This window comes from Ornithorhynchus anatinus, unplaced genomic scaffold (genome assembly GCF_004115215.2).
Source record: "Ornithorhynchus anatinus isolate Pmale09 unplaced genomic scaffold, mOrnAna1.pri.v4 scaffold_264_arrow_ctg1, whole genome shotgun sequence".
Classification (NCBI taxonomy): Eukaryota; Metazoa; Chordata; class Mammalia; order Monotremata; family Ornithorhynchidae; genus Ornithorhynchus; species Ornithorhynchus anatinus.
Window position 1 is genome coordinate 1,464,346 of NW_024396743.1, and position 12,688 is coordinate 1,477,033.

At 50.9% G+C, this 12,688-nt stretch overlaps 1 long non-coding RNA gene and 1 other non-coding gene across 3 annotated transcripts; both read left to right on the forward strand.

Annotated features, from left to right (window-relative positions):
• Nucleotides 1-1,457: 1,457 nt before the first annotated feature.
• LOC103166468 lies at nucleotides 1,458-5,439 on the forward strand. 2 transcript variants are annotated; one of them, XR_003756613.2, is made up of 5 exons: nucleotides 1,458-1,550; nucleotides 2,788-2,924; nucleotides 3,414-3,578; nucleotides 4,073-4,162; nucleotides 5,289-5,439. It is a non-coding gene; the product is annotated as an uncharacterized LOC103166468 (long non-coding RNA). The 2 variants fall into 2 exon arrangements; XR_003756614.1 differs by lacking the exon at nucleotides 1,458-1,550 and adding an exon at nucleotides 1,606-1,692.
• LOC114808855 lies at nucleotides 4,683-4,870 on the forward strand. Its single transcript, XR_003756619.1, has one exon.
• Nucleotides 5,440-12,688: the final 7,249 nt, after the last annotated feature.

Here is a 12,688-nt window from a genome sequence, read left to right on the forward strand (position 1 = left end):
AGCCCCACAGTCCTTATGTCCGTATCTGTCATTTATTTATATAAATGTCTGTCCCCTTCTAGACGGCGAGCTTGTCGGCAGGGAACGTGTCTACCGACCCTGTTATATTAGACTCTCCCAAGCGATTAATACGGTGCTCTGCCTGCAGTAAGTGCTCAATAAATGATTGATGGATGCTGAATCTTAGTGGGAATATAAAATAAGTAGGTAAGACCCTGTCCCTGCCCCCTGCCCGAGATCATGGTCTAGGCTGGGAGAAGGAATAATAGGGGTATTTGTTGAGTGCTTACTCTATGCCAAACATTGTACTTGGGGTAGATAGGAGATAATTAGGCCCCACGTGGGGATCACAGTCTAAGTCCCATTTTATTTATTCATTCATTCAACAGTATTTATTGAGCGCTTACTGTGTGCAGAGCACTGTACTAAGCGCTTGGAATGTGCAAATCGATAACAGATAGAGACAATCCCTGACCTTTGATGGGCTTACAGTCTAATCGGGGGAGACAGACTAAAACAATAGCAATAAATAGAATCAAGATAGCAATAAATAGAATTTTAGGGATAAGGAAACTGAAAACAAATTAAGGAGGAAGCCAAACCCCCTCAACTGGGTCCCCAACAGCCTTTTTTTTGCCCAAGATCACACAGCAGGTAAGTGGTGGAGCTGGGATTAGAACCCTTGACCTCCGACTCCCAGGCCTGGGACCCTTTCCAATTAGCCACACTCTTCCTTTAGGGTCTGAATTAGATGCTGGACAGGGACTGCACCTGTATTTTATACCCACCCCAGTGTTTAGTACAGTGCTCTTGGTTTCGATGTCTGTCTCCCCCCTTCAAGATGGGGAGCCCGTTGTTGTTGGGTAGGGATTGTCTCTGTTGCCCAGTTGTACTTTGCAAACACTTAGTACAGCGCTCGGCACACAGTAAGCGCCCAATAAATACGATTGAGTGAATGAAGGAGGTGCTCATTAAATACTTTTCTTTGCTCAGTGCAGTGCCCGGCACAGAGTGAACAATGGACGAATGTCTTCGAAGGAAAGAGAGCCAAAAACCCGGAGAGGTCAATGACGAAAAGAGAGGCAGAGGTCCTATCCGTCCCCGGGGCTCAGTGGAAAGAGCCCTGGCTTGGGAGTCCGAGGTCATGAGTTCGAATGCCGCCTCTGCCAGTTGTCAGCTGTGTGACTGAGGGCAAATCACTTAACTTCTCTGGGCCTCAGTTACCTCATCTGTAAAATGGGGATGAAGACTGTGAGCCTCACGTGGGACAACCTGATGGCCCTGCATCTCCCCCAGCGCTTAGAGCAGTGCTCTGCACATAGTAAGCGCTTAACAAATACTCACATTATTATCATAGTAAGCGCTCAACAAATACCGAGGTTATTATTCCTCCCCTCCGCGGGGTGGCTCCTTTAAGGCTGAGCCGGAGGACCGCGCGGGCTGCGACTCTCTAGGCGCCGTCTCGTTGGTGACGTCGCCTCGTCGTCGGCTCCTTTGGCGGGCTTTTTCCGCGCAGGCGCAGACGCTCTCCCTCCTCCCGCCGCGCTGGGGTAAGTAGGGCAGGCCGGGGCGCGCGGGGGGTTCTGGGGGCATCCTGGGCCCCAAAGTGGGAGTCCTGCCTTGTCAGGCTCCTCGTGTGAGGAGGCCATGGCCGCCCTCCCTCAGCCTTCCCCACACCCCTTCACTATATAGGTTTACTTCCCTAATTCCATTTATTTATATTAATGCTTGTTTGCATGGATTGATGTCTGGCTTCCCCCCTCTAGACTGCCTCCCCCCCCCCCCAGACTGTGAGCCCATTGTGGGCAGGGATTGTTCCTCCTTATTGCTGTATTGTCCTTTCCAAGCGCTTAGTACAGCGCCCTGCACACAGCGCCCAGTAAATGCGACTGAATGAATTTGCCTACCCTGTGTGAGCCGGGGCAAGTCACTTAACTGCTGTGTGCCTCAGTTTCCTCAACTGTAAAATGGGGATTAAATCCTCCCTTCTATTTTGAATGTGAGTCCCAGTGGGACAGGGATCGTGTCCAACCTGAGTAGTATGTATCTACCACTACTATTCATTCAATAGTATTTATTGAGCGCTTACTATGTGCAGAGCACTAAGCTCCTGGAATGTACAGATTGGTAACAGATACAGTCCCTGCCCTTTGACGGGCTTGCAGTCTAATCTACTATTACTTTGTACTACTGCCCATGGTCATGGGTTTGAATCCCAGCTCTGCCACTTGTCAGCTGTGTGAATGTGGGGAAGTCACTTCACTTCTCTGTGCCTCAGTTACCTCATCTGTAAAATGTGATTAACTGTGAGCCTCACATGGGACAACCTGATGACCCTGTATCTAGAGAAGCAGCGTGGCTCAGTGGAAAGAGCACTGGCTTTGGAGTCAGGGCTCATGAGTTCAAATCCCAGCTCTGCCACTTAGCTGTGTGACTGTGGGCAAGTCACTTAACTTCTCTGTGCCTCAGTTCCCTCATCTGTAAAATGGGGATTAAGACTGTGAGCCCCACGTGGGACAACCTGATTCCCCTATGTCTACCCCAGCGCTTAGAACAGTGCTCGGCACATAGTAAGCGCTTAACAAATACCAACATTACCACAGTGCTCTGCACATAGGAAGCGCTTAACAAATACCAACATTATTATTATGTATCTACCCCAGCGCTTAGAACAGTACCTGACACATAGTAAGGGCACAACAAATGCCGGGATAATCATACTGTCAGGAGGTGGCCAACCCCAGGATTTGTCAACCCCAACCCCTACTTTACATTCGATTTCTGCAGGAAAGTCCACCCAAAAGAGGGACAAGGCCAGGTCATCGCTCATCTTAAGCCATGGGAGCCGCTGTCGAAACCGCTGCCGTTGAACCCGCGTGGAAGAGTGGCCGGTTGGACCTCATCTTCCCCCAGCTCAGTGCCAGGTACCGTTCCCAGCATCTCCCGATCCCGTTGCTGCACTTGCCCCACGCCCAACCTGGGGAATGGAGACAGGGACGGGACAGAAGATGCTGTAATAAGCCAAGATAAAAATGTATATGTATCACGGGAACCCCGCGAGGGGAGGAGGGGGCCAGTGTTCGAGACATGGGGTGGTCACAGAAGCCTCTTGGAATAGGGGCGGGAAGGGATTTGCAGTATAAACATAGGACCCGATCACCCCGTCGGCGCTAGTTCTGGTATGGAAACTTAACCCCGAAATCCAGCTGTTCAAGTTACACCCACCTCATGTCATCTCTGGATCACGGAGTACGTCTGCGTATAGATAAAATGGACACCCTACAGTTTGATGTAGAAAATACTTTTTACCAGCATATGTTTTTCGAACAACTCCCCGAACATAACCGTTTCCAAGCCGAGCCAATCCCGTGCCATTTCTTCTTGCTCTCCTCTTGGTCTGCGGGCCTGTGCAGGGGCTGGAGGAAAGGCCAGCTGAGGATGGAGCCGGGAGATAAGGCAGCAGCGCTCCAGAGAGGGTAGAAATGATTTGTGCAGAACAGTCATTACCCGGAACCTCCCAGCAGACGGTGATTTCGGCAAACCATGGACAGATGGGCCGGATGTTAGCGTTTTGGGAGGTGAGTTGGCAAGAAAAGCCGATCTGTGCGAAGGACCGACCGCGGCCACTGCAGGGCAGATAGGACCCTGATGGGAGTCTCCGGCACCAGTGTCCGGACCCTGGGCGGAGGGTGGGTCACCAGGGACCTCAGATCAATTTGATGAGTGGTATTTAATATGTGCAGATCACTGTACTATGTGCTTGAGAGAGGACAGCACATTAAAGTTGGTAGACGGGATCCCTGCCCACAGGGAGCTGACAATCTAGAGGACAGTTGTAAACTGATCCTGCCCTCTGGAATGGGCTTCAGGCGGATTGTTGCTTTGGTGACATATCTGACGGGGTGCAGGTGGGCTTCCTTTTGGGGGAGATAACGAGGTGGTTGGATACCCAGATATAGGAATTACATGAGCATCAAGGAATTACTGAGTCAGTTGAGTCCTTCCCCTTGAACAAGTGTGTAACGCCACCTGGGTAATGATGGAACAGGAAGGATTTCCTCTCTTTCCTCAGCAGACTGTGAGGGGTGGACCTGTCCGATGGGACGGCACAGAAGAAGCTTTTGGAAATAAGCAGTCAGCTGTGGGGTTCTTGTCAATCGGGGTGAGTTTCCTGCTTCGCCTACCTCGTCCTTGAGTAGCTCCCACTCCCTGTCCGCTCTGGGCTCTCGGTAGAAGCGGGATGGCCTAATGGGTGGAGACCAGGCGTGGAAATCAGAAGGACCTGCGTTCTAATCCCAGCTCTGCCAATTGTCTGCTGGGTGGCCCTGAGCAAGTAATCTCTGGGCCTCAGTGACCTCATCTGTGGAAAGGTGTGAGAGCCCTTTGTGGGACATGGACTGTGTCCAACCTGATAATCTTGTATCTACCCCAGCGCTTAGTACAGTGCTCGGCACATAGTAGGCACTTAGATGCCATTAAAAAAATATATCACTCTGGCGTTTGTTCCTGAAGAAGATGGGTAGCGACATGGCCGGTCACCAAAGCTGCAGCCACGTCCAGCCCGCGGGTGTGGGAAGGTAGGCCCTCTGAGAGAGCGGGAGCCGGCCACAGCTCACCTCCCTCGGCTCGGGTGCCCGGAAGGAAGCGCGTCGTCCCCCTCCGTCGCTCACCCACCGGGACCTGTGGTCAGGAGAAAGGCTGCTGAGTGGTTGAGCCCGGTCAGCCGGGCACGGCCTTGTAGCAGTTGGCCTTGATCCCCGACCTAGAGTAAACCCCCAGGAAAGCTCCTTTCTGGGATTTGAACTTTGCAGTAGCAGGTGTGAGCATTCTAGCAGCAGTTTGATGATCATGTATGATACTGCAAACAAGACGCCCCCAGCCTCTGTCCTCCCCCCAAAAGCCGCCCAGCACCGGTTGTGGGCGGAGGGGCGGACCAGGGCCACTGGGCTGCACCCTCAGGCCCCCAGACCTGGCGATAAGGTTTCGGTCCCATCCATCGTGTCTTCCCATCTCCTCTCCACCCCGAACCACACCCCCCCCCCGTTCCCCCTTTCCTATTTAACTTGGCACCTGCTCTCAGGGAAGCGGAGCCTTTTCAGGACTCGGGTTATTTTCTCGCCGGTCTTGTTTTTCCGGCTTCCCTGGGTAACCCACATTCCTATCCAGGCTCCCTCCGCTCGTCACCTTTCGGTCTGAAAGCCGGACTCTTCAGCGGGGGTGAGGGGTTGGGGAGATAGGACCAGGAAGGCATCCACACCCCCGACTTAATGCCCCATCACTGTTTTCAGGCCGGCGTTCCGGAAGAGCGCCTCGTCGCGGTGGTACCAGGGAGGACCGCCGCCCGTCAGCCGTGGATTGAGGTTTGGGTTTTCCGGGGGTGTGTTTTTCCCACTGCCACACTCGAGTCTTCAGAATAAAAACCAGACTGTCCCAATGTAATTTTGGTTGCTTCGAAGAAGCCGGAGTCTCGATGTAGAGAGTCTAGAGGTTGACCGAAACCCTGGTGATCGGAATCATCTCCCCGATGATCCAGGGGTGTCAGTCAGTCGATGGTATTGGTGGCAAGCCTTCCATGGGCAGAGCACTGTCCTGAACACTTGGGAAGGATAATGGAATTAGTAGTTGTGATCGATCCCTCCCCTTAAAGGAGCCTATAGTTGGCCATGTGAGCTTCACTGTACTGGGGGCTTGAACAAGTACACTAGAATGAGTAGAAGTGGGAAGCAGTGTGGCCTAGTGGAAAGAGCCTGGGACCTGCGTTCTAATCCCAGCTCCGTCACTTATCAGCTGTGTGACCTTGGACAAGTCACTTCACTTCTGTACCTCCGTTACCTCATCTGAAATGGGGATTAAGACTGAGAGCCCAACATGGGTGGGATAGGGACCATCTCCGACCTGATTTAGTGTGTGTTCACCGCAGTGCTTAGTACAGTGCCTGGCACGTGGTAAGTGCTTAACAAATAACCATTAAAAGCAAAACCGAAGAAAAAAGTAGTTTGATCCCTGCCCTCAAGGAATCTACTGTGTGGGCAGAGAACTGGACTAGGTGGTCGGGAAAGTCCGATGGAATTAGTAGATTTGGTTCCTGCCCCCGAGGAGTTTACAGGCTAGAAGGGAAAGGTTCCAGCCTTGTGCTTAGGGTGCCATTGTAGGGTGCCATTGGGAGGCTCCCCTTGCCTCCCAAATCCAGTGACTGTGAGCTCATTGTGGGCAGGAATTGTGTCTGTTTATCGTTCTATTGTACTCTCCCAAGGGCTTAGTACAGTGCTCTACACACAGTAAGCGCTCAGTAACGACAGTTGACTGACAGTGCCAGCCCTGGGCTACGCCCTGTGGGTGGAGCACGTGCCTGAAGCTGCTCTCCCGGGGCTGGCGTGACGGGGAATGGAATGCCGTGTCGGGGCGATGACGATTACGGAGGACGACGGGAAACATTCCAAGCCACCGACGTGGCCGCAGCGTGCCACGCCACCACTCCCCAGATGGCAGCCTGGGTTATCCCCGTGGGAGCCTCCCGTGAAGGCCAACGGGCCACAGCTGCTCAGAGAAAGACCGACTGGCCATGGGGTGAGGGCCAGGGCGGATTCTGCCCTGAGCACGGGCCCCCTCCCAGCAGAGGCTTGCAAACTATGAGGCCGAAGGGAAAGATGACCAGGGTGGGCGGCCGATCCGGCGGCAGCCCATGCCCACGGCCTCAGATGGCGTTCGAGGAACGAGGCGCCTCGGTGCCGCCGCCGGGGCAGGGCGGGGGGAGATCTTGGAATGAGAGAAGCGTGGGCAATTGCACCGGCCCCACCTCCAGCGCCTACTTTGCTGGCGGACGGTTACACTGCTCCGGCCCCAGGCCGGTCCGAACTGGTTATGGGGAAGATACAGAGAAATTGGTTGGAAACTGGGAAAATCAGTAGTTTGTGGAAAAATAAGAGCTCCGCCACAGAACTCGATAGTCAAAGTTCTCTAATCTGAAATCTAACTGGTTTCACTTTCATCACTAAAATTGTTAAAATCCTAGGCAAGACAAGTATATAGTATTGTCGGTTGGAGCGATTACACCCGTTTGGCAAATTCCGGCTAAATCCCGTATCGGTCATTCGTCTTGTCTCCGGTCCAATGGAGGGCGACAGGTCCTTCACCGGCCAGTGTCCATTGGTGATGCTGGCCTGTGGAAGCCAAGTAAAAAGTATAAGAGGCAGAGTGAGCATTCATGACTGGGGCTAGGAGCTCTCAATAAATACCATCCACTGATTATTAGCTTGGCTCTTCGTTTGGAAATGACAGAAAGGTTTCTCCAGGCAATAAACGTTAGATCCATGTTCTTGCCAGCTCCTGTGCACGTTCATTCATGCAATCCTATTAAGTACTCTCGGTGTGTGCAAAGCACTGTATTAAGCGCTTGTGAAAGTACAATACAACAAAAAGTGATGACATTCCCTGCCCTCAACGAGCTCACAGAGTTAGTTCACCTGCTCAGGGCTGCTTCAGCCCAACTCCTAGTGTGGCCTCTCCCTCCTCCCCCATCATCCTCTCGGGCCTCCCCAGCCTCCCCACAAGTGTCAGTCGTGAGCGCTACGTAGCCAGGGAGTCAGAAGAATCTGGGTTCTAATCCCGGCTTTACCACTTACCTGCTCTGTGGCCTTGGGCAAGTCACTTCACTTCTCTGGGCCTCCGTTACCTCATCTGTAAAATGAGGATTAAGACTGAGTCCCACGTGGGCTATGTTCTGTGTCCAATCTGGTTAGCTCGTCTCTCTCTGAGAGCTTAGTACAGTTCCTGGCACGTAGTAAGTGCTTAACAAGTACCATCATTGTTATTGTGCCATTTTCCCCACCTGCCACTTGCATGTGATGGTGTCTGTGATTGGATCCTTTCTGTACGCAAACATCAGGAATGAGCTGCAGGCTGTTTCAGACTAATTTCTTCCTCTTCTCACCCCGTGCACCATTACGAACATCTCCCTGTCCTGACCTGTTCAGTTTCCAATTATGGTTACTGGGTTGGTTCTCACTTTTGGAGTAGCTCTTTTCTCTTCCCCATACCCTCCAGATCTTCCCCCTGACAGAGAGAGAGACTGTCTCTTACTTTTTTCTTTCATTTGGGAAGAGTTTGGGACTAATTGTCAGGAGAGCTGAGAAGCAGCATGGACTAGTGGATAGAGCATGAGCCTAGAATCAGAAGAGCCTGAGTTCTGTTTCTGGCTCTGCCACTTGTCTGCTGGGTGACTTTTGGGCAAGTCACTTGGCTTCTCTGTGCTTCAGTTCCTTTGGACGAGGACTATATCCAACCTGATTAGCTTATATCTATCCCAGTGCTTCATATAGTGCCTTGGACACTTTGGAGTCAGGGCTCATGAGTTCGAATCCCAGCTCTGCCACTTGTCGGCTGTGTGACTGTGGGCAAGTCACTTCTCTGTGCCTCAGTTCCCTCATCTGTAAAATGGGGATTAAGACTGTGAGCCCCACGTGGGACAACCTGATTCCCCTATGTCAACCCCAGCGCTTAGAACAGTGCTCGGCACATAGTAAGCGCTTAACAAATACCAACATTATTATTATTACTTAATACAATTATACAAAAGAAGGATGTGGGTCCTACTCCTAATTCAGGCCATGGTTTGCTATGTGACCTTAAACGAGTCACTTTACCTCGGCTTCAGTTGCCTCATGTGTAAAATGTAGCTAGATTACCCATTCTCCCTAATTAGATGGAGGACTCCACTGGGAGCAGGAATTGTGTCCAATTTGATTATCTTGTCTCTACCCCCAGCACAGAGCATAAGGTTTTGGCCAGTAATAGTGGTAGTATTTACCAAACACTTCCTGTGTTTCATCAATACAGTGGTGGAGGCTCTCTTTCTTTTCCTAAACTACTGGAGAGTGAACGAGTATCTGATCACCTACTGATAATATCACTTACACATTCAGCCCTACAAAGTATGTTTGTTTATTTTGGTTTTTATTGTGGAATTCGCCGCTTGGGAAGATGCAATATAATCATCTCAGTGGCAGCTCCTGCCCCGTGCCCTGAGTTCCCGGTCTGAGAGAGGGAGAGCAGGGTGAAACAGCCCCGGAGAGTTTGAGCTTCTTGCCCAAGGCCATGCTTAGAAGCTCAGTTACATAGCTGGGGTAATTAGCCCCTCTTAACCCCGCCTGTCTCCCAGTCCCCAGTCCCGGCTCTTTCACTTGTCCTCACTGCCTCTCATTTGCTCTGATGCTTGTATTTAATGTAAATAGTTAATATTTACCTTGTCCTCTGCTTTCTTCAATATATCACGTCTCTGGGTTGTAAGGTGGAGGAACTCATTTAAAACCTATTTTTGTAGATTCACACACGGGAGGTACCCCACAAACAAGGTACCATAGAAAACAAGGCTAAAACTTCGAATAACAATGATGATAATGATGGTATTAAGCCCCTACTATGTGTGAAGGGGAAGGGGGTGGAACAAGATAAGCAGATGGGACCCAATCCCTGGCTCGTGTGGGGCTCAGAGACTTAGGGGGAGGGAGACCAGGGTTTGAATCTCCATTTTTCAGATGAAACCGCGGCCCAGAGAAGTGAAGTGACCTTCCCAAGGTCACTCGGAAGGCAAGTCTCGGAACGGGGACTGGAACGTGGGTCTCCCAGCCTGCATTCTCTCCGCGAGGCCGCGCTGCCGCGGATCTAAAGAGGGCTTGGGCCGACCTGGCCGAACCTGCCGAGAACCTACACACCAGAGCCAGAGCAAATTGCTATTATGTAACAGTGAAACCGCAGACCGGGCGGCACAAACATTTGGGCTATGCACAGAACTTAGAATATATTTTCTGCAGCCTGTCCTGAGGGCTATATGACTAAGCTTCTTGGTGGAGAGAGATTTCATCACCTCCCTTCCACTCAGGCTGGGAAGACTATAAAAGAGGTGGTTTCCTCTTTTTTTAAATGCTATTAAGTGCTTATTAGGTGCCAGGCACTGTACTAAGTGCTGGGAAAGATAGAAGCTAATCAGGTTGGACCCAATCCCTGTCCCACGTGGGACTCACAGTCTTAATCTTCATTTTACAGATGAGGTAACTGAGGCTCAGAGAAGTTAAGTGACTTGCGTCTGCTGTGGGGTATTGGAACGCTGGAAATTTGGAGACGGCGAGAAAGGGATGTTGGTGAAAATCAGCAGTGGTTATCGAATGTTAACTCTGGGCAAAGCACTCTTCTACAGTTAGTAGACACTGTCCCTGCCCTGTTTTATTTAGCCGGGGAGACAGACACTGAAATAAATTGCAGGTAGAAGGAAGCAAAAGACAATAAGGAATTGTGTGTGAGTGCTGTCGGAGGAGGTGAGGTCGTATGGTTTGGAGGGGCAGAAGGTGGAGAGATGAGAGATTAATCATGGAAAGGCCTCCTGGAGGGTAAGATTTTCAAGGGCTTTCAAGGTGATGAGAGCAGGCCTGCTGGACGTGAAGGGGGAGGGAGCGGGAGGTCAACGGCAAGAGACGAGTGTACGGTACAGCGAGTAAGCTGGTTTTAGCGGGGTGACGAGTAGGAGCTGGGGTGTACTGGGAGGGGAGCGAGGATGAGCAGGTGGGAGAAAGCTGAGAGTCATAAAACCAGCCGTCAGGAGAGAATGTGTCTGCTTGTTGTTGTGTTGTTGTGCTCTCCCAAGCGCTTAGTACAGTGCTTTGCACACAGTAAGCTCTCAATAAATACAACTGAATGAGTGAATGGTATTTGTTAAGCACTTACTAAATTTCAGACACTGTAATAAGCGTTGGGGATGGGGAATACAAGCGAACGTGGTTGGACACAGTCCCTGTCCCACATGGGGCTTGGAGTCTTGATGATTAGACTGTAACCCCGTCAATGGGCGGGGATTGTCTCTATCTGTTGCCGAATTGTACATTCCAAGCGCGTAGTACAGTGCTCTGCACATAAGTGCTCAGTAAATACTCATGAATGAATGAATGAATCCCCATTTTACTGATAAGGTAACTGAGGCACAGAGAAGTGAAGCGACTTGCCCAGGGTCACACGGCAGACAAGTGGCAGAGTGGGATTAAAACCCATGACCTTCTCACTCCCAGGTGTGGGCTCTATCCATTAGGTCATGCTGTTGCTGCTTAGGATGCTGTTGGAGTAAAAAAAACTGAGGGAATGTAGCCACATAATTCGTTTGGATTCTGACCTAGCTCTTGGGAGAAGTATCGGCTTCGAATTCTTACATTTCTCCACTAGAGGTTGTAAGCAGACCCCGAATTGACGTCTTCCCTGAAACCCAGAGCCTTGGAAAATCACTCAGGGAGCGGGTCCAGGTTTGGGGTTACCCGGTGCCCAGGAATTCTGCCAAATTGCTCCGATGGAATGGAATCGCGGATTGGCGTCAATCACACAAGGAACCAGCTGAGTATGGAACAGGCCCCGCAGAGGTAGAAAGCGCAGCTTTTTGCACAATGTGATGAAAAGGCTATAAGAGTGGGCGGCAAGAGTCTAACGGTCAAAATGGGTCTTGAAGGGAAAAGTTTGTTTTTTGCTATTGCTTTTGAAAAGGATTTCCGCTCCCCCACCTCCCCTGCAACAATAAGAAATGTACAGATAGTGCCTTGGCCAGAGCTTCAGAACGTTACTTATGTTGGACTTTAAGGGCAGCCTGGGCAAGATTGATACAAAACTTGTTTTTATTGTTATTTTTAGACTGTAGAACATAAGCTCCTCGTGGGCAGGAAATGTGGCTATCAACTCTGTTGAACTGTACTTGCCCAAGTACTTAGTACGGTGCTCTGCACAAGGTAAGGTCTCAATAAATACCATTAATGTATTAATAATCATAATAATCAACTTGGTGATCACTATGAGCCAAGTGCTGTCCTCAGTGCAGGGATAGATACAAGATACCGTGGTCAGACACAGGCCTTTAGGGCTCCCAAACTAAGGGGGAGGGAGAACAGGGGTGTAATTTTTATTTTACGGATGAGGAAACCGGGGCTCTGAGAAGCAAAGTAGTGACTTGCCCGAGGTCTCAGAGCAGGTAAGTGGCAGAACCAGAATTAGTATCCAGGTCCTCTGAGTCCCAGGCCCATGCTCTGTCCACTGGGCCACACCGCTTCTGCATCAAACTCAGAGTAAACGTTGGCATTTATTTAGGGTCTTTTATATTTTGAAGCCCAACTAAATCCAGCCCTGCCCCTCCCACGGGGCTGGCGGGTGACGAACTAACAGTGACCATCGAGGGATGGATTAAGCGCTTTCTGTGGGCTCAAGCACTGTGCTAAGTGCCGGGGCGGATCAGAGAAACAGCGTGGCCTAGTGGTAAAAGCCCAGGCCAGGGAGTCGGAGGACCTGGGTCCTAAGTCCAGCTCCGCCACTTGCCTATTATCCGTGGGCTAGTCACTTCACTTCTCTGAGCCTCAGTGACCTCATCTGTAAATTGGAGATTGAGACTCTGAGCCCCATGTGGGACGTGGACTGTGTCCAATCTGATTAGCTTGTATCTCTACCCCAGCGCTTAATACAGTGTCTGACTGTACAGTACATTGTCTGTAAGCACTACAGACGTATCGTATAAAGCCATAAAAGAGAGGACGCCAAGGCAAAAATAGCACCAGGCACTGTGAACCACAAATGTAGCAGCACGAGGGACAGAGTGTGGTGTATGTGTGTGTGCCCGCATGCACACGCTCAGGGTGTGATCGGGACTGACATTTTTTGAGTTCACCCGGAT